This window comes from Plectropomus leopardus, chromosome 15 (genome assembly GCF_026936395.1).
Source record: "Plectropomus leopardus strain MGB_pleo_1.0 chromosome 15, ASM2693639v1, whole genome shotgun sequence".
Taxonomy (NCBI): Eukaryota; Metazoa; Chordata; class Actinopteri; order Perciformes; family Serranidae; genus Plectropomus; species Plectropomus leopardus.
In genome coordinates, this window is record NC_142190.1 from 1526224 (window position 1) to 1547500 (window position 21277).

At 38.1% G+C, this 21277-nt stretch overlaps 1 long non-coding RNA gene across 1 annotated transcript; it reads right to left on the reverse strand.

The window, feature by feature from the left end:
- Window positions 1-942: 942 nt before the first annotated feature.
- LOC148187184 (uncharacterized) lies at window positions 943-11072 on the reverse strand. The gene is made up of 3 exons (XR_015779034.1): window positions 10905-11072; window positions 9781-9898; window positions 943-1042 (listed from the first exon to the last, which is right to left on the reverse strand). It is a non-coding gene; the product is annotated as an uncharacterized LOC148187184 (long non-coding RNA).
- Between the last annotated feature and the right edge of the window lie 10205 nt (window positions 11073-21277).

Here is a 21277-nt window from a genome sequence, read left to right on the forward strand (position 1 = left end):
GAGATGTTCATTTTGAGTAAACTTCACATGAAAACCGTCAGCTGGACGATCACAAAGGAGCGAAACCAGAGAGTTATCAAAAGACAGCAAGTCTTTGTCTTTACTTTATGGAGCAGAAAAGATATTACACTCAACTTTCTTTGCTTTGGGGCCACTTTTCCAAAATGACAGAGACCAGGGGCCAGTCACAGCACCCCATACCTGTTTCTATTTTAGGACATTTCTGGGATTTTAAGGGTGTCTTTCGGATTTTAGGACATTTATCTGATTTTAAGGGCATTTCTAGGATTTTAGGACATATTCTGATTTCAGGATGTTATTTGGCTTTAGGACGTTTCTAAGTTTTAGGACCTTTCTAGGATTTTGAAATGTTTCTTGGAGCTAAGGACATTTCTAGGATTTCAAGACATTTGTAGGATTTGAAGATGTTTCTTGGATTTTAGGACATTTGTAAGAATTTAGGACATTTTTTTTCGATTTCAGGACATTTCTAAAAGTTAAGGACTTTTCTTGGATTTAAAGATGGTTCTCTAATTTTAGGACATTTCTAGTATTTAAGATGTGTCTAGGGGACATTTGTAGGATTTAAAGATGTTTCTGTTATTTTAATAAGTTTCTTGGAGCTTAGGTAGGGCTAGGCGATAAAACAATAACGATATCAGAGAACCAAATGCAGTGAAGGACTCTGACTGTCGAACAGCTGAGTGTTTGACAGCCACAGCGCTGAAACAGACACATTTGCAGAGGTGGAAAGTTTCTCTTGAATTAGCTGGAAAATGCTTCATCACAAAGCTGAAAACTGCTGTTTTTCCGACACCGTGAGAAGTCGACTTTGCGGTTGGTTCTCACATGACGGCCGCGCTCTCACCACATTTTGACTAGCATTTTGAATAAAGTCATGAAATCACGTCCTTAAAGTGACAGTCTTGCCCCAAATACTCACCGTGTGCGTCTTTGTTTGCGGCAGTGGTTGTGAACGTTTGTTCTTGGTTCTCGGGCGGGTCAGACAGAGGACGCGCTCGATGTAAAGCTGCACGTCGGCCTGCGATGGAGGAGGAAACACAAGAATCAGCAGGATGTTGAGGTTCAGATCTGAATCTAGCTGTTCTGTCAGTTATCTATAATGCAGCAGCTAAAATACACACAAACAACTGACAGCAGTGTGTGTGCAGCATCAAGGTGTGCATGTTCTGACCTGACCGCCAAAATAAATGTTGGCATCAGACATTTCTGCAAACCACTTGGTTGTGCTTAGGAGAAGATCGTGTTTTGGGTTAACCCTTTGAAACCTGAACAAACTGGCTTAATTTCTTTCAAAAACATGGAAAAGGCAAAGAGCAAAGACAGAAGAATGACTTCTAAATATGCAGGTAAGTAGTTTTTTTAAAAAAGTACAATTAAAATACATGAAAATAAATAAATAATTTTTAAAAAATGATCTGGAAAAAGTGCTTAAAATTATAGTAATTATGTAACATAGTTTTAATATGTAATTAGTGTAATTAGCTATAAATATAATTTTTCCATAGCTTTTTTCTTTATTCTCTAGACATTTTCCACTAGCTTTTTAAAAATAGTTTTCCAAATCTACTAAGTGCTTTCAATGAGTGTAACATTTCCTACCAAGTTTCCCGTGTTTTTGAAAGAAATGGCATTTATTTAAGGATAAAAGGTGTAAATACTTGCAAAAGCGAAGCTGTACAAGGAAAACTATTTCACTCAAAGTCTCAAAGAATTAAAATAATCTTTTTTTGGGATACAATAGCTGCTGGCAATATTGTAATGAGTTAAAAAAATTAAGTCTTTTGCTGGTTTTGAACAGAGGCCTGCAGCTTTGCGGTGTCACAAAATCGACCATCCTCACCCTGAAGACAAACGCATGTCGATGTGATGAATATGAAACGTACAAATGTATCTGCGGTTTGGCGACTGTGTATTTTCACCTTTGATCATCTTTAATAAATCATGGCTGCACAGGGACAAAGCTTTATTCATGAGTGTTTTTCTAACATGTGCGTTCACTCTCTCGTGATTAAAGTGGACTTCAATAATTCAGCTGTACATGTTCGTCTTGACCGCAGTTCATGATGTTTGGTCAGCAAAACAATACAGAGTAACGTGGTTCAGAAACGCCGTTCAGTCGCAGATGTAACAGCGCTGAGAGCACAGACTCCGGACAAACGTTTCGTGAAATGATGAGTGGACACGCACCTGTAGCACCTTTCTCGTCTCCCGAATACTCAGAACAGTTTTAGACCCGTTCACACGCTGTTGGCCGAGGTTACCAGGAGCCCACTGCTCCGTTTTTAAGACTTTCAGGACACTTCTTGTATTTTAGGACATTTCCAGAACTTTCCAGAACAGAATCCTAATTCTAGGATTTTAGGACACTGCTAGGACTACATTTCTAGATTTCGGAACATTTGTTGGATTTTCGGACATTAGGGGCTTTGCAAGGACCTCTGTCGGGGGGTGGGTGTGGTTCTCCATGGGCACTTTTTTCAAAACAAGCTCAGTTTTGATCTTTTATTTTTTTAAGGATTTTAGGACAATTCTAGGATTTTAGGAAATCTGTAGGGTTTTAGGTACATTTTTGGGATTTTAGGACATTTCTAGAAATTTACTACATCTCTAGTATTTTAAGAAATTTCTAAAAAAAAAAATTTTTTAGAAATTTCAACAATTTTAGGAAATTTCTTGGATTTTATGTAATTTTTTTGGATTTTGGGACATTTCTAGTATTTAAAGGAATTTCTAAAATTTTTAGAAATTTCAACGATTTCAGGAATTTTTTTGGATTTTGGGACATTTGTAGGATTTAGGACATTAATGTCTCAGCTGTGTCCTCTGTGGGGGGGTGTGGAGGATCCTCCTCTGGCTCTTTTTGGATCATCAAGCTCTAATTTGACTCTGACACCTTATGAAGACTAAAAGGACAAAAACAATTCCCAGTGTGCGTCACTTTTTTAATGTAAATAAGAAAACGTTTCGGGGCCAGATTCGGCCCACAGGCTGTAACTCAAGTGTCACTAATGTGGTGGATAACTGTAAACATGGTGCTTCAGTAACGTTTAGGTCAATTTGTGGTTACAATTCAGCACAAAAAGACTAAATTATGGTAAATAAAAGACGACGTTATGGCGACGGGTTGCTAAAAACACACATCCTCATCACATCATCCACCAGCTGCTCCACCTCCTGATGAAAAAGTCAGCTCAGACACGGCGTCACTGTAGAAATGTTGATAAGATGCGTATGAAAGCTGGTTTACAGAAATGAACAATCCCAGCGTTCACTCTGACAGCTGAATCCAAACCTGCAGCCACGCGGCATAAATGCAGACTGATGATTTTTGCACATAAAAGATACGAAAATATTCAAGTACACAATAAGTCAATTAACCAGTTTGTTAAATAACAGAAAACAAAGGTGAACTTTTTGTGCTTTTAGTGCAGTAAAGGATTTGAATGCTCCCTCCAGCTCCGTCTGTCAGACCAAAACCTTTTATTACCGACACATCTGCGGCCGCCGAGCCTCCAGGAACTTTATTTTATTCCATTCACACAACCATAAAACACACAGCAGCCTCAAACCCGCTTCATTACGCAAACAACATTCATATTCTTCTATTGTGTACAGCAGGTTAAATATTTCATCGCCGGGGCGTCCCAGCGGCCCCGTGAATCTTTAAACACAACCTCCATTATTTATATTCACTGATCAATAAACCATAACAGTTTTATATGGATCAAACTGGCAGCGTGTTCACCGCAGAGCCGGGAAATCAGGAGTGATAGGAGGGCGGCCAGCCACACACACACACACACACACACACACACACACACACACACACACAAACAACGGTACACGTACACAGCAGCATGGATGTGTGTGTGTTTGCTTGAATAATTTACACTCGGGGTGAAAACTGGCACAAAGTTATTAACAGTAAAGTAACACGTTCAGATAAACACAAATAAAAGGCGCATATTTAATAAAATATGTAAATATCTACAATATTTCCATTGTGAATTCATCAATCTTTTATTTGTCACATTGAATTATAAAAAGGTACAAAATGTGATCCATCGGCTCCTTTGACTTGAGCTCTGTAACTTTTAGCATTTTCCTAAACTGTTGGCTGCTGTTTTTTAATTTTCCGTGTTTCGGACGGTATTCTGTCATCTACGGCTTTAAATGATTTAACATCCCGACCTCAACAGGACGGCCTCAACTTTGAGGGACGTACCAAAAAAACATCCAGTCGTGTTACTTTCATCTGAGGAGCGTCGCTAGAATTCAGAGTTTTGATGACACCAAAACCGTCCTTCGTGCTTTTCTTTCCTCCACACTGGATTACCGCAGCGCTCGTTTAACACGTGTAAATCAGAGGTGAATTCATAGACTTCAGACTGTACACTTTTGAGACTTTTAACTAGAATCAATAAAAGGGAACACATTACTCCAGTTTTAATGAATTTACACCGGCTGCCCATTTCTTTAAAGATCGATTTTATATTATATTATGAAGATTTAGCATATGAATATTGAATATTTTATATTATTATGAACATTACATATTTAAAATCATGCTACAAAATAAGTATTAATTTTTTGCTCTTTTTTTCAGATGATCTTCTTGTTTTGTTTTTTGTTTTCTGTATCTGTTTTTTTTTCAGTTTTTATGCAATTTTATTTTACTTTTTTCCTGCAATTTTAGGATTTTAGAATGTTTCCAGGATGTGCCTTTCACAAGCATTTATACAGTTCAAACATTGCAGATATTTTTGTGATTTAGAAAAAAAACATGGCCATAAAGGTAGTAAAAAACTTTGCAGTGAATCTTGTGGCAAACTGCTAAAAACAAAAAAAGTCAAAGATGACAGGAAAATTACTTTAAAAAAAAAAAAAAAAAAATAGCTAAAAAGGTGACAGATAACTATTGGGATCTTTTTCAAATAACTAAGGAAAAATACTAATATATATATATATATATATATATATATATATATTTAAAATTATTATAATTATCAGAAATTCTTCTCTATTTTTGCACTTTTTCAGGTCACTTCCTGTTTTGGTTCTTAATACTTTTCTTATTATTTTTGTTTGACCACTTTTGAGTAATTTCTTTGTTACATTTTACTTATTTCTTGCAAATCCTTTGGTCATTTTTAAAGTCTTTACTGAGTTTTTAAATCTTTAAAGTTGCTTATTGCCTTTTTTCCATGTTTTTTGATTGGAGGTTTCAAAGGGTCAAAGGTGCTTCAAAAATAAAGTTCTTATCTCTTTAACCTCCACACACCCGAGCGTCCTCACATACAGCAGAGTGTGAACGACTCTCAAAATACGATGTCTAATAAACTTTCTGTCATAGTTAATGCGTAAAAATGCCGCCTTGTCTCTTTCTGAAGTGACAAACGTTAAAGTTGAGTCCGTGTTTGGGCGCTCGTCAGCTCTCCTGAGGCCGAGCACATCAGACGACGCGCCGGGACACAAGATAATGAACACATCGACACAACCTAAAAGGTTTTTAATCGCCTGACAGGCATTGATCTGTGTGCTAATAAAACACTCTGCTCGAATCGCTCCCGTGAGTCCGATATTCAGCTGCTTCAGATCCGACCGCTCACCGTACGTCTCCCTGATTTACTGGTTTCATTAGCACCGTTTAACAGGCCGCCTCATTAACTACGCCCCGAAACTGTACTGCTGAATGTAGGTCATCTGTCCTACGCTCTGTGGCTAAGGTCTGCTTAAGTTTTTAACCCTTTGAATCCTGGACCAGCATCACTTTTAAATAAATTTAAATTAAAATTAAAAAAAAAAAAAAAAAAAATGGGGAAAAAAGACAATGAGCAACTTGCAATGAAATGTCCCCGGAATTACAAAAAAAAAAAAAAAATTTTTTTTTAAGTAGGGGAAAATGTTAGGAAAAAATATTATTATATTATGTTAATATTATATATACATTTTTATTATGTTACAAAATTATTATTACTTTTTTAGCTCTTTTTTAGGTAATCTCTTTTGTAGGATTTTAAAATGTTTCTAGTATTATAGCACATTTCTAGGACTTAAGGACACTTTTAGGATTTTAGGATGTTTTTTTTTTATTTTAGGACATTTCTAGGACTTTAGGACATTTCTAGGATTATAGGCTATTTCTCTGATTTTTATGATGTTTCTTGGATTTTACTAATTTCTTGCAGATTCTGGGGGTTAGGGTTAGTGTGTGTGTTAGATTCTGGGGGTTAGGGTTAGTGTGTGTGTTAGATTCTGGGGGTTAGGGTTAGTGTGTGTGTTAGATTCTGGGGGTTAGGGTTAGTGTGTGTGTTAGATTCTGGGGGTTAGGGTTAGTGTGTGTGTTAGATTCTGGGGGTTAGGGTTAGTGTGTGTGTTAGATTCTGGGGGTTAGTCTGTGCTGCTTTCAGATGTCTTTAACAAGCATTTAAGGGTTCAAAACCTGAAAAAGCAAATTTGTGCTTTTTTTTCCCAAAAAATGTGAAAAAAAGGCAACTAGAAATTTGGTAAGAAATGTTCTACAATTTGTGAAAAAATTGCGAGAAGATTATTTTTAAAAAGCTAGGGAACAAATTCTGGGGGAAAGAGAAAAACAAATTATTAGTATTAATATTTCAAACATTTTTTCCACGCTGGTGGAGGTGTTGCTTCGTTTCTGCAGCCGTGTGTTGGTGGAGCTTCTTTAAATTCGGCCATTGTAAAGAATAATATATATATTAAAGCTGAGCCCAGGAAGAGTTGTCTTTAAATACTAGAATAAAATACTCAAAGACCCAACGGCCCCTCTTCTCTCCACAGTCAATAATTTCTTTAGTCGACTTGTGAAGCTCCGGAGACTCAGACTGATATTACACACCAGCTCCTGTAATTTGACCAAAATAGCTGAGTGTCTTTAACAAGCAGCCGGCTGAATATTTCATCGGCTCCGTCCCCCACGAGGACGAGCCGGGCTCCGCTGCTCCTCCAGGACTCAGCTGACTGCTCAGACAGCCTCATCATCATCATCCTCATCCTCATCCTCATCATCATCATCATCATCATGACAGTTTTGTTTAGCTGTCACCTGTGTGTGTCTCAGCAGGTGAGGCAGACCAATTACAGCCCGTCTCGGCCGTTTCAGAGGGAATTGTGCAGAGAAAGCAGACGCAAAACTCTTCTGAAGCAAAACGTTTTTGCTGATTTCAGCATCTCGGCTCTAAACACAACAAATTGTGTATTCCCCCTCCTGCAGCTGCTCACACACACACACACACACACACACACACACACGCACGCGCACACACACACACACACACACACACACACACACACACACACACACACACACACCGCTTCTCACTATAGAAATGTGTGTGTGGTAGTCCTGTATACAATATGCAGCCTCTCATATTCTCTTTTTCCCTCATACTGTTCGATATCTGCTGCTCTGAGCGAGCGAACATCAGCAGCAGCTTTCTGATTTTTAATATTGATGCAACAGTAACAGTGATTCTCAGCCTGAAGAATCTCCCCGAATTTTCAATATTTCTCAGCGCTGTCTGCGCTGAAAGAGATGCTTTTTGTGTTTCGATTTTGTTTGACATGAAGCAGCTTCAGCTGGAGGCTCAAACTGCTCTGCTTTGAGGCCAATTTTGCAAGAATGACAGAAGGCCGGGGCGCCGCAGCAGCAGCCTCTTATATGTTTCTAGGATTTTAGGACATTTTAAGGACTTTAGGATGTTTTCCAATTTTTAAGACTTTCCAAGGATTAAAGAACGTTTCTCAGATTTTAGGACATTTCCAGTATTATAGGATATTTTGGGGATTTTAGGATGTTTTCCAAATTTCATGACGATCCTGGGATTTTTTCCAGGATTTTAGGACATTTCTAGGATTTAGGACAATTCTAGGACTTACAGAATTATAGGATGTTTCTAGGATTTTAGGACATTAGTGTCTTATCTGTGTCCTCTGTCGGGGGTGTGGGGGATCCTCCACTGGCTCTTTTTTTGATCAATAAGCTCTATTTTGATGCTGTTTTATTCACTCTGACTTTTCATGAAGACTAAAAGTACAAAACACTTCCCATGTGAATCACTTTATTTTGATTGTGAATCAGGAAATGTTTCGGGGACCACCGGGGGCCAGATTTTGCCGGCGGGCTGTTAGTTGGAAGAAAAAAAATCGTAGTTGGATATTGGTGAGTGAGCGTCGCCTCCGCAGAGCCGCAGATAGAAATGAGAAGCTGCTTTTGTTAGTTTCTGTGTAAAATCAAAGACCAGTTGTTCCCATAATTGCACCTAATTTCCGGTGATGCATCGGCCACCATTATCATGAAAAATAACACCAATTTCCCCAAACTCAACGTCTTTGGTTTAATTAGCGAGATATTTATGTGATTTCAGTTTCTGTTTGTTTCTTTATTCTTTTAGTTTATTTCTTTCAAGCTGAATAATTTCACTATAAATAAAATATATGTAAACAACCCTAATGTGGACTGGAGAGAGAACTTATCATTTTTACTTTTAGGTGTTCATTCGGATGTTAAACACAAGATGAAACACTTCTGTGAGGAACTTAATTAAGCAGCAGCGGCTCTGAATCAGGACTCGCTTTGAGAACAGCAGCAATAAAAACGACGGGCGAGAAAAAAGATATTTTTCTCCCAGACAAAAAGAGAAAAACAGAGTAGAGACCATTCAAGACGCCTGAAAACAAACAACAGAAATCAGTTTGCTTCGCAGAGGAAGAAGCTCGGCTGCTGTAGTTCGATGACGCCTGCAGCTGAAAACGTTTCTTTCAAAGAATCAGAAAAACACAAAAGTAAAACTGTCTGAAAAACATCTCTGTTATCTGCAGTTATTCCTCTGATTCATCGCTCACATCAGAGCTTTCGGTTATATAACATATATTAAACATGTGCTCGGATGAACTCGTATTAAATTTAAAATTAGACCAAAGCAAATTTTTGTGTAAAAGAAAAAAAGAAAGAAAAAGAAAAAATAAATCAAATTGATTTTTGTTAGTTTGTTCGATCTTTCTGAGGAACATGCCAAATAAAATAGGAGAACAAAATAAAATATAAGCAAGAAAACAAAACCAGAATGCCCGTCAGCAGTATTTTTAAACTTTTCACCATGAGGAGTGAAAGAAAAAGTCAGAAAAGCAAGAAAAATACCTTTTTGTCACCTAATTGTCACCTTTTACTTATTTATTTCTTGGACTTTTTTGTTCATTGATTCTTCTCCAATGATTTCTTTTTTCTTTCTTTTTTTTAGATTATTTTTCTGGCTTTTTGCCGCCTTTATTTGAAGCATGAAAGGAGGCGAGAGATTGAAATATTTTGAAAATCAAGCTTTTAAAAAAAGGCTGGTGGTGCTCCTGAGACTTTGCTGGAGGTTTCAGCACGGTATGATAATTCTACATGAATATTTACTTATTGTGAATTTTATCTGCTCGAACATATTTTATACTTTTTAGGTGAAATGTATCGCTGTAGTTTTTTTATTTTATGTTTTAATGCTCTTTGAGCAGTCTATTAAGTATTTAATGGTGAAACTGAAGGCAAATTTTCACATTTGTGGACAAAGGTTTTGTAAATTCATAAAGCACATTTTGCTGTGCAATATTAAAGCAGCACTAAGGGTTAACTGTAGTATTAACTGTGTATTTGAGCCATTTTTCACAGAAACGCGGGACTCAGAAGTCTCTCGTGTAACGTAGTGAATTCTTCTGTGACTGAACATTTGTCGTGAGAGTTCAGGAGTGTCATCTTACCGTTAACCAGGCGCCACGACGTCACTTTCCTTCTTTCCTTTTCTGGTCGTTTGCAGATAGTTTAACCTCTTGCTCGCCGGTTTTATCCTCGTCGATGTAACTCCAGCAGAGTGTGTATCTGCAGACAGACAGAAAACTCACTTTTATTGATCACAGTTGACTACAAGTCCAGTATCAAGTCTCTCTAAAACACCATCTGTGACCTGTGCAACATAATAATAATAATAATAATAATAAACTGTATTTGTACAGCACCTTTCATACGAGAAATGCAGCTCAACATGCTTTTCACATAAAAAAAATTAAGTGCATCAAGTGCCTCTTATAAAAAGACGTAGAAGACATAAACATAATAAAACCTGCATGTAAAAATAAAATAAGGATAAAACCCCCTTAAAAATACCGGTAAAAGTACAATAAAATAAAAATTTTAACTGAATGCACAGAATGCATATCATAAGATGGAAAATAAAATAAATAACATGAAACAAATTGACATTTTTAATAAAAATAAGGCTAAAAATAGTGTATAAAATGCATAAAAATTAAAGAAAATACAAACAATACATAGATATATATACGCACACACACACATATATATATACATATATATTTTAACTTCTGAAAATGGATGAAAAAATAAACTCATTGAAAGCAGAAAATCATAAATGTAATTTTTTTTTTGCATGCAGAGCGGTGTGAGTGGGTTATATTAAAGCGGGCCCTAAAGGGTTAAAAACTCTCATGGATCAGCTGGAAAATGCTGATCTGAACTGTTTTTCTGACTTTGACGTGTTTCCCACAGGACAGCCACGCTACATGCTGATCTTATGGACCATGATGCACCGCTGTAGATGAAACCACCCATCGGGATATAAAGAGTTAAAGAGAGCGAAATGACGTCATAATACCCTGTTTTCGCAGTAGTTTAAGTACTTTTACTGAAGTTTGGAGCCTGAAAACTTCTCCCTCCACTGTTTGCATCTGTGTGATGGTGAACTTTGTGTCTCACAGGAGAGGACGAGACAGCTCGGTCCAAAACGCAGAGACGCAGGTGTGTTTTAACCCTTTAGACTAAACTGTGCTCCGCTTCAGTGTCTAACTCTGAGCCCGGACCGTCTTACTGTCTCCGGCGGTGCGAAGATCCCGGCTGAGTCCTTCACGGGGATGTCTCCGAGGCATCGTATCAATAAATCCGTGAGGATCGATCGGATATCGGGTGTCTTCCGTCCGTATTTTAATCATATTTCGCTGATAAAAGTATATTAGCATTGATGCTAAACGCCATATTGGTTTCCCATAGTTCCTTTGGAGAGATCAGAGGTTTGTTTTGGTCTTGTTGTCCAATCGGAAGACCGACAGACGCTTTGTATCCGCTTACGTATGCCTACGTCATCTGGAGCAAACTGCTCTGTGATTGGCCGAATCCTGCTGCCTCTATCGCTCTGTGTTATTGGCAGAAACTCCTGCATCAGAATAAACGCTGGTAGCCCCAAAAATAAAAAAATAAATAAAAATAAAAATAAAAATTATAATAAAAATAAAAATAAAAATGATAATAAAAATAACAATAACAATAACAATAAAAATAAAATGATAATAAAAATAAAAATAAAAGTAAGAGACAACGGTAGATCGGGAGACAGTGTAAGAAGCAGCAGGGCCTCATATGGATGTTAACCCTGTGTTGACTGCAGGCAGAGCAGGCAGGAGAATCGTGGCCCTCTGCACCATCCCAGAGAGGAGCTGCTGTGCAGAATGGCACAGATAATGAGATACACTGCTGCAAAACAAAAAGGAGGGGACTTTTTTTGGAAAAGTGTGTTCATTTTTTGAACTATGATATAATAGCATAATAATATATAATAGTTTTAATGTTATTTTTTTTCACTTTCTGATTCTGAGAAAGGTTTTCTACAGCAAATTAGCTTCTGCATACTACTTTTGGGTGATTTATCACTAAAAATCTGAACAATTCAATTTCCTTCTTGTTTTTTCTTTTGTCTTTATGGTCTCATAACTATTTGTACATTCAAGTCACATCACTGCAGCCTAAATATTCTGATAGCCCAGGCTGTCATGAAAATAAAGATGTATATAACTTCATTGTGCATTGAGAGACTGAGGTTTTAAGTGCATTATTAGACAAAGAGTCCAGGTGAGCCAAAACTAGGTAAAAACGGCTTAGGGCTCAGAGGTTTCGTGATCTTACTGGGTTGTGCAGCAAACAGGAAAAGCAGGCTGGTATAAATACTGACTGTGATTGGTGAATGAGATGCAGGTGAGCAGGTGGAGTCATGTGACCTGGACCTGTGGGGGGAACTCTGAGGACCTCTGGTGGACAGGTGGAGAACAACAAGTGTGCAGAGCCTCTAAATAATGAACTGGTCTGAGGTTCAATAGAGGTCTATATCACCCACAATGCATTGCAGCTATGCATGTGATGTCAAAAAAGCATCCCTGGTGAGGCGGCAGTGATGAGTAAAAATAAGAGGACGGAGAGGATGAATAAACAGGAAAATATATGAAAAATAAAATTACATACAGGTACATTCTCCATCTAATGCTTTTCAGTTTTGCTTTTCAGCCTCCATCATTGTGTGTATATTATATTATATTATATTATATTATATTATATTACATTATATTTATTATATTATATGTAAATACATGTGAAAGTGCTGTTTTGCAAGTTATCATAAACACATTAAAAACAATAGTTATAAGTATTAGTATTAGTTATAGTTATAATCATTAAACAGATCGCATTAAAAAACTTTTTTGTTTTGGGAAATGTAGTATTTTGGGAAGCGTTTTGCTTTTCTGAAATGTTGTTTTGTTTGGGGAAATTATGTAGTGTTTTTGGAAATTTCTTAATGTTTGGGGAATGTTGTTTTATTTTGGGGCAAACAAGTTGCTTTTTGTAAATGTCGTGTTTCGAGAATCGTTATTTTGTTTTCTGAAATGTTTTATTTTGGAAAATGTTTTGTGAAATGTAGTTTTTTGGGAAAAGTTGTAGTGTTTTGGGAAATGTTGCTTTATTTAGAAAATATTGTGTTTTCTGAAATGTTGCAGTGTTTTGACCCTCAGGGCTCCCGTAGCTCCCACTTTAAACATCAAGGAACATCAAGCTTCTTCGCTGATGTGTTCGGTATTCAGAAAACAGTCGACTGGTTTTTACTTGATTGAATGGAAATATTCGGCGTGAATAAACTCTGTTCATCTGATGATTTATGTTTCTGAGTTCACGTGTCAGTGATGAATGAGCGCTCCAGTTCGACTTCTGCAAAACAACATCAGAGTTCATTAAGAAAAGGAAACATGTCTGTTAAATAAATGAGTTAAATTAGCAGCTCGGCGGTGAAGACAAGACACCAGACTTCCTCTCGTCTTCTGTCTCTTCGTCTTGTTTTTTTCATCCAGCTCTTCTTCACGTCCTCGCTGCCTCCGAGAGACGGCGAGAGGTAAAACCGGAGAGGCAGAGGGGGGAGGAAAGAGAGGGAAGAGAGGGAGAGAGGGGGCGGGAGGCAGAGGAGCCATTTTATAACTGAGTGACCTGGAAATGTCAGAGATGAGGAGTGAGAGTTTCTTCACCACACACACACACACACACACACACACACACACACACACATACACTATAACGCACACTGACGCAGGTTTACACACACTTTCCTCACACACACACACTCAGTTTTGAGGGTGAGACAGCCCTGCAGGTGGTTCTCCGTCTCTCTTGTAAAAAGGACTTTTGCCTTTGAAGTGAGTGAATCAGAATCAAAAGGAAGCAACAGCAGGAAAGTTGTATTACATCAGCTGTGAGAAACGCTTCGCACGCCGGCGGCCCCACACGGCGGCGAGGGGGAACTGCTGGATGTCATCACACAGACGTGAAGGCCGTAAACTGAAGCAATGTGTGCTAACCTAAGAGGAAATTAGTAGTTTTAAGTGATGCACCGACTCTAAAGTGCACTTAAACGGTCTGTAAATTTCCAAATGATTAATAATGAATTTCTTTCAAAAATATGTGAAGAAGGCAATGAGCAACTAAAGCAAAAATAATCCAAAAAATAGCAAGAAATTGGTTAAAAAAGGTGAAAGAAAACTACCTGAAAAGGAGTTTAAAAAAAGAAGAAATAAATAAAATAAAATAACTATTTTTAATGTAGAATTACTAGGTTTTAGGTGCATTTAAATGGTTTGTAAATCACAAATAATTGAAGATTGACCTCTTAAAAAACATGTAAAGAAGGCAATGAGCAACTTAAGTAGAAATTACCCAAAACTTTGCAAGAAATTACTTAAAGTAAAAGAAAATTACCTTAAAAGATAAAGAAGAGAAGAAGAGCAGCCAGAGAAATGTGTATTCATAATTATCATAAATACATATTTAAAATTCTGTTAAATTACTTTCCCATGTTATTTTCTTGTGTTTTTCTTTCTTTTTACAAATTTTCAGTGATTTTCTTGTACTTTTTACTAATTTCCTGCTAATTTGGGGTCAATTCTTCTTTCACATTTTTGAAAAAGATCAAGCCAAATGGCTCAGGTTTCAAAGGGTTAACAGGCTTAACTCATCTGATGTCTGTGTATGACTAATCTGTTCGTTGTTTTAAGAGGTGACGCACATCGATAGCTCTGTTGGGAGTTTGGTAAGAAAAAAGGTTTGTTGATTCAAATCCTATCTGGGGACTTGAAACTAGAATAAAATAAAATAAAATTTAGAAAAAATCAAAAATGAAGGATGATGGGAGTCTTTCATGTTTTTCATGCAAAAAAAAACAAACTGTTTTTTAACCACAAGATCTTCCAGCACCACCCAGAGTAAATATTTATCCAGAATAAAAATGAGCGGTGAGCGTCAGAGGCTCGGTGTTACGCTGCGGGCTGTTTGGCCTAAACCGAAAAAGAATCAAAACAGCAACACGCTGCACGGCTCAGAGGAACACACAGTTTGCCAGCAGAACTTCACAAACTGAATGAATCATTACAAAGATTTGGCCCGAAAAATAACCACAGCTGAGCCAAAACTCCTGTTCTGTGTTGCACAGTTTGGTTTTTTCCTTACAGCAGGGATGGTTTTCAGAGTCAGCAGCCTGGTGTGAGCGACACAAAGACCGCAGCACCGGCCAACAGGAAGTGTTATTTTGGCCTAATGAGTTTTCTTTATCGACTTCTCTGACAGCAACACGCGGAGGACTGAAGCTGTTTTATATCGTGACCGAAGAAAGACACAGACAGGGCTCCCAAACAGGCGCCCAAAAAACTATGAATGTCTGCACCACATACGGTGCCAGTATACCCAGAAGATGTATATGGTGGGTTGGATGGTTGGTTGAATGGTTGGTTGGTTGGTTGGATGGTTGGTTGGTTGATTGGATGGTTGATTGGATGGTTGATGGTTGGTTCGATTGGTTAATGGTTGGTTGGATGGTTAGTTGGATGGCTGATTGGTTGGTTGATGGTAAGTTGGTTGGTTAATGGTTGGTTGGATGGTTGGTTGGTTGGTTGGTTGACTGGTTGGTTGGGGAGGCAGGCAGATGGATGGTTGGCTGCTCTTTCTTACATCTTTTCTTAAAAATATATAAAATCGATCAAGTCTTTGTCTTTTTTGTGCATCGAGCACTGTGATTGGCTGTTTAACACTATGATGTCACAGCTAAAATAAGGTACAAGGTAGATTTAAGGTTATTTTTCTTAAATGCAGTTTAAGAAGAAATTAAGTTTAAGATGATCCTAAATCCTGCTACACCTTTTGGCACTGAAGGAGGAGTTGAGGAGTCTCTGGGGAAAGAAGCTGCTCTGTAGTCTGGTGGTTCGGCAGCGGATATTTCTGTTTCTTTCCCAGAATGCAGCAGGGTGAACCGACTGTGTCTGGGGTGGCTGCTGTCTTTCAGTGTCCTTTGAGCTCTGTGCAGACACCTCAGTCCACCGAGGACACTGAAGATGGGAACCAGTGATGCTCTGTAGATGGGAACTAGTGATGCTCTGTAGATGGGAACCAGTGATGCTCTGTAGATGGGAACGAGTGATGCTCTTTAGATGGGAACCAGTGATGCCCTGTAGATGGGAACCAGTGAAGTTCTGGGCAGTTTGAATCACCCCCTGTAGAGCTTCCTGTCCTGGGCCGTGCACAAACCATGCCAGTTGGGGATGTTTCCAGTCAGTATGCTTTCTACTGCTCCTCTGTAGAAGTTAACCAGAATCTTAATCTGGAATTTAGCCTTCCTAAGCCTCCGTAGGAAGTAGATCCTTTTCTGTGCTTTTGTAACCTGGGTGGTGATGTGTGATAAATAAAGGTCCTCAGTGATAGTGATTCAGAGGAACCTGTAGCTGTTCACCTGCTCCACCTCAGCTCCACTGATGTAGACAGGAGCGTGTGTCTTTGCCTCCTTCTTTCTAAAATCAGCAATCAGCTCCTTGATTTTACTGACGTTGAGCAGTAGGTTGTTCTCTGTGCACCTCTCTGTAAGATTGCTGAGAAGAAATTATTCTCTCTGTTGGAGAGATCAACGGACAGACAGACTGACGGACAGATGGACTGGTGACTAGGATGGATGATGGTGTTGGTTGGTTGATTAGTTGGTTAGCTGGATGGACGGACAGACGGTCCACGAGTGGACGGATGAAAAATGTTTTCCTAGATTAACAGATAGCAGGATGTATGAATGAATGTATGAATGAATGTATGAATGAATGTATGAATAAATGTATAAATGTATGAATGAATGTATGAATGAATGAATGTATGTATGAATGTATGAATGAATGTATGAATAAATGTATAAATGTATGAATGTATGAATGAATGAATGTATGAATGAATGTATGAATGAATGTATGAGTGTATGTATGAATGAATGAATAAACTGTCTTTTTTACACTGAGGTGGAACTTCCTGCTGCGGAGGGAAACACAAACCCTGAGGGATCTTTCCACCAACATTTCACTGCGAGAAAAACAAAAACTCTCCTGACAAACAAACGACTCGACGAGGAGCCGAACTGCAGGAAGACATGAATGAATAAATAAAAAGCGGATGGATGTAAGCGGAGCGGGCGTGCTGTCACAAGCATGTGTGTTTATCAGAAACACACTGCGGAGTCAGCGCTGCGATGTGATTATTTATTCTACCTTCAGGCCACTTTTAATCGCTCTCAGATATTATTTTTTAAACACAGGCCAGAAGAAATAAAGTCTGTTGATTAAACACCTCACTCTGCGTTTATTCAGTCATTCCTCTGAATTCTTTTATGGTCGCTTTTGGTTTCACATCATCACACTCGTGGGGGCGGCGGATTTGTATTAACATCGTACTCCGTGTTGTGTATTTGTCTCTTGGGATGTAAACATTCACTGAGACTTAAATTAAACTTTGTTTACAGGAAAATCTGCATTTGGTCATGAGTGTGTGTGTGTGTGTGTGTGTGTTTGTCTGTGTGTGTCTGTCTGTCCATCAGCAATCTCACTGCTGGACCAGTCAACATATCGTGTGCACATTTATAATTCACAATTGTTTAAAAAAAAAAAAAAAGCAATTTGCATTATTAGATTTTTTTTAATGGCCAACAATACTACACTAATAATTCTCTCAGTTATATATTTAAAATGATGTCACAGAAAAAAAGAAAAAAGAGTTGTTGGGGTTTTCTGGAGTTCATTTGCTTGTTTTTGTTTCTCTTTCTTTTTGCATTGTTTTCTCTTATTTTTCTTGTAACTTTTTACCATTTTCTGGCTATTCTTAGGCCATTTCTTTTCTCTTTTTTATTGTGAATTGCAGTGTCAACTAAACAGGTGAAAACAAGCACGACAGCATACAAACAGTCGAGAGAGACGAACAACGACATACAATGAAACTAAAGTCGCCCTCTTTTCATGTTTTTGAAATAAAACAAGCCAGTTAAAGGGTTAAATAACTACACAGTTTATGTGCCGCGGCCCTGCAGGGGTTTTTTATGACGGGCGGTAGGGCAGCAAATTCTGCCGAGGGCCCCGAAAAGTTTGTTTTAATCAGTGTTGTTTAATAAAACAGAAATTCGGGACATCCAGTTTATCCGTCCGTTTCTTCACACTTTGTCTTCCCGCCTTCCGGCCATATTTAACGTTACTCGTGTTTGTAAACTGCCACAGATTCAAACGAGGGTTTTTGTCACTTCCTTCCTGTCCCTGCAGATCCATTTCCTCTTTTTTTTTTCTTTTTTTTTGGTCAAATTATCAGCGGAGGATCCAGAGAGCGGTCAGGCCGAACAGCGCTGCCCGGCGGAGCGTCGCAGCCAGACGGACAGATTGGACACAACGGGAGACAAATGAGCAGAGACTCGTGGGTAATTTGGCGTGATGATGTGATTTGATGCAACGTCTGAGACCCTTTTTTTTTTTCTTTTTTTTTAACCTGAGTCTCTGTCTGTCCTTCGTTTAATGAGGGGGAAGATTCTTCGAATGGAGGGATGAATTCATGGAAAGAGGAAAGAACGAACTGATGAACTGAAAATGATGAATGAATGAATTAAAAGATGAATCAGTGGTTTACAGATGGATACATAGATTGATTAAAGGGTTAAAAAATGGAGGATGGATTGAGAAATAATTATTTTTTTTATGTAACTTTATTTTCCTCACAGTGTTTCTCATAACAAAGACACTTAAAATCTTAAAGGAGACATATAAAGCCAATTTTCAGGTTCATATTTACATTTTTGGGTTTCCACTAGAAACTGTTTTTACATGCTTTAACCCATTGAAACCTGAGAAATCTTGATTTAAAAAAAAAAAAAAAACAAGCAAAGAAGGCGATGAGCAACAAAAGAAGAAATGGCCAAAAATTTAGCGAGAAATTATTAAAAACTACAAGAAAATTACTTGGAAAAACGTATTAAAGAAAAAAGTTAAAAGAAAAAACAGGGAAATTACCCACAAAAAGTGCTTAAAAACGTAGTTTTAACATAAATTATTACAATTTTAAATATATAGTTATTTGTAATGTAATTATGAAATAAAATAAATATTTTTCCCTAGTTTTTAATAAAAAGTTTTCTAAATTTTGGATGAATATGATGAGAGAACAGATGGATGAACAGCTCACTTGTTGATTGGTTGGTTGGACAGATGAATAAAGGGATAAGAAATGGATAGACAGACAGACTGATGGGTAAATGGATGGAGGGGATGACAGGATGGATAAATGGACAAAAAAACAGATAAATAGCTGGATGAATGGATTAAAGGTTAAGTGGATGGATGGATGGATGGATGAATTAATAACTAAAACACAGCCACAACACCTCCAAGAAATAGAAGTAAAAAAGCAAGGGAAAATATTAATTACATATTTAAAATTATATTAAATTATGTTAAAATTATATTTTTCATCCCTTTTCCAAGTTTCATTCATCATTCATTTTTTCTTTTTTTTTTCTTAATAAAATAATTTTCAAGTAGTTATTTTTGTAGTTTTTAATCATTTCTTGCTAAATTTTGGGACATTTCTTTTTCTGTTGCTCATCACCTTTACTGCATGTTTTTGGAAAAAAAAATCAAGCCAATTTTCTCAGATTTCAAGGGGTTAAAACATGTAAACAGGTTCCAGCAGAAACCAAAAAATATGAATATGAACCTGAAAATTGGCACAATACGTCCCCTTTAACATTTAAAATGTCTTCAATATGAAATACAATGTGAGGAAAATGAAGTAAGTAAAAGGAGCGTTATGATGATAAATCACAACACACACACATACACACACACACACACACATACATACACACACACACACACACACACACACACACACACACACACACACACACACACTGCTCTATCTGTCTTTATGGCCTCAGGTTGTGTGTTTAGATCATCAGGATAAATGAAGCGAGTACAGCCGGACTGCAGCTCTGCTCTCCATCTGAATCGTCCCTCTTTTTCCTTCATTTCTTCACTTCTTCCTCTTTCCGTTTCTCTCCTGCTGTCTTTCATCCTCTCCTCCTCATCGTTTTTATTTAACCCGCTTTTCTTCTTCTTCTCCTTCTTCTTCCCCGAGGTCACAGTTATTCCAGCCATCACTTTCAGTTTTACGAATCTCCACATCTTCATTCTCCTCGTCCTCCTCTCCTCGCTGCCGGCGGCCATGCAGCTGTGAATTAAGAAGCGCAATGACCTCTGACCTCCAGTCGCTGATCATCAGCAGGCAAACAGCCACCAAAACATTAAAAAAAGACTATATTTTTAGGGAAAAAGAAGCTGTATCTGTTGGGATAAATGCACTCATTTAATAAGTGATTTACAGTAGATTTTGAGTTCATAAAGACAAAATGATCTTTGTGTCCTTTAAATTAAAAAATCATGACTCTGAAAGAGAACTTAAATATGAGCTTAAATTTGGTATCCTGTAAAATCTGCAAAATTCTGCAAAAAACAATAAAGCGAGAAATCTGTGTGTGTGAATGTGTCCGCTGAATATCTTGACCTTTTATATGATCCACTTCACACTTGGCGGGTGTATTTCTGAGGAGCCGGGGACGCGCAGTTTCAAATTTGGTGCAATTTGGACCCGTGTTAACAATTTGGCGACTTTCTCAATCGATTTAGCAACTTCATGACTTTATAACTAAAAAGTGACAAACGATGTGACTCATTCAGACCATCAGGAAACTGAGAGAAACATTTTGTCTTGACAAATCTTGATTAGTTCTGTCGGACGGTCGCCGGCGTATCACAACACCGCGAACAGCTCTGTCTGACGCCGCGCAGCGACGTTTCAGCCACACACCAAAGGCGGCTTCTGCCGCCGCGATCTTACGCCAAAAGCACCGTCACGGCGGCAGTATTTTACAAGTTTGGAATGAGAACGGGCTTAATTTTTACATTTAGGAAGTGGAACCAGTCAAGTTTTGGCAGTATGGTTTAAGATTACTTAAATAATGAATCAAAATTGTTGCAGATTAATTGTCTGACTATCAATCTATGAATCTGTTAACATGGTGGCTATAATGAGATGAGCTCCCCTCTCGCTCTCCCTCAGGAGATACGCTGAGTATCTCTCTCTCCCCGGCAGTCAGTTTGAATTTACTGATTAGCCTTCAGCTAACCTGCGGACGACAGGATCCACCGGCTCACGTCGGTCTGGATTAGAGTCGCCTGTTAATTCATCCTGTTGCTTTTGGCGAAATACCAACTCCGAGGAAAAAAAAAGACGGAAAACTGCATCAGCGCGAAGAAGGACTTTCAGGAATGAAGCAGAGATGTGATTTCACATTAAGAGTCTGCCCCCCCCCCCCTTCTTCAGTCGAGTTTGACACTGACAGCGAGGTTCATGTGTGAGACGTGCTGTGAGTCAGGATGTTCACACAGCAGTGAAATCTGGCCTCATGTTATTTTTGTCTGACTGTCCACGCTGTACTTTTACGAGCACTGACCTACTGTCCGGATCAGGTCCTTTCTTTGCTGTAATTCACCGTGTTTCTGAGCCGTACACCTCTGCTTTCCTTAACGGCACTCCACT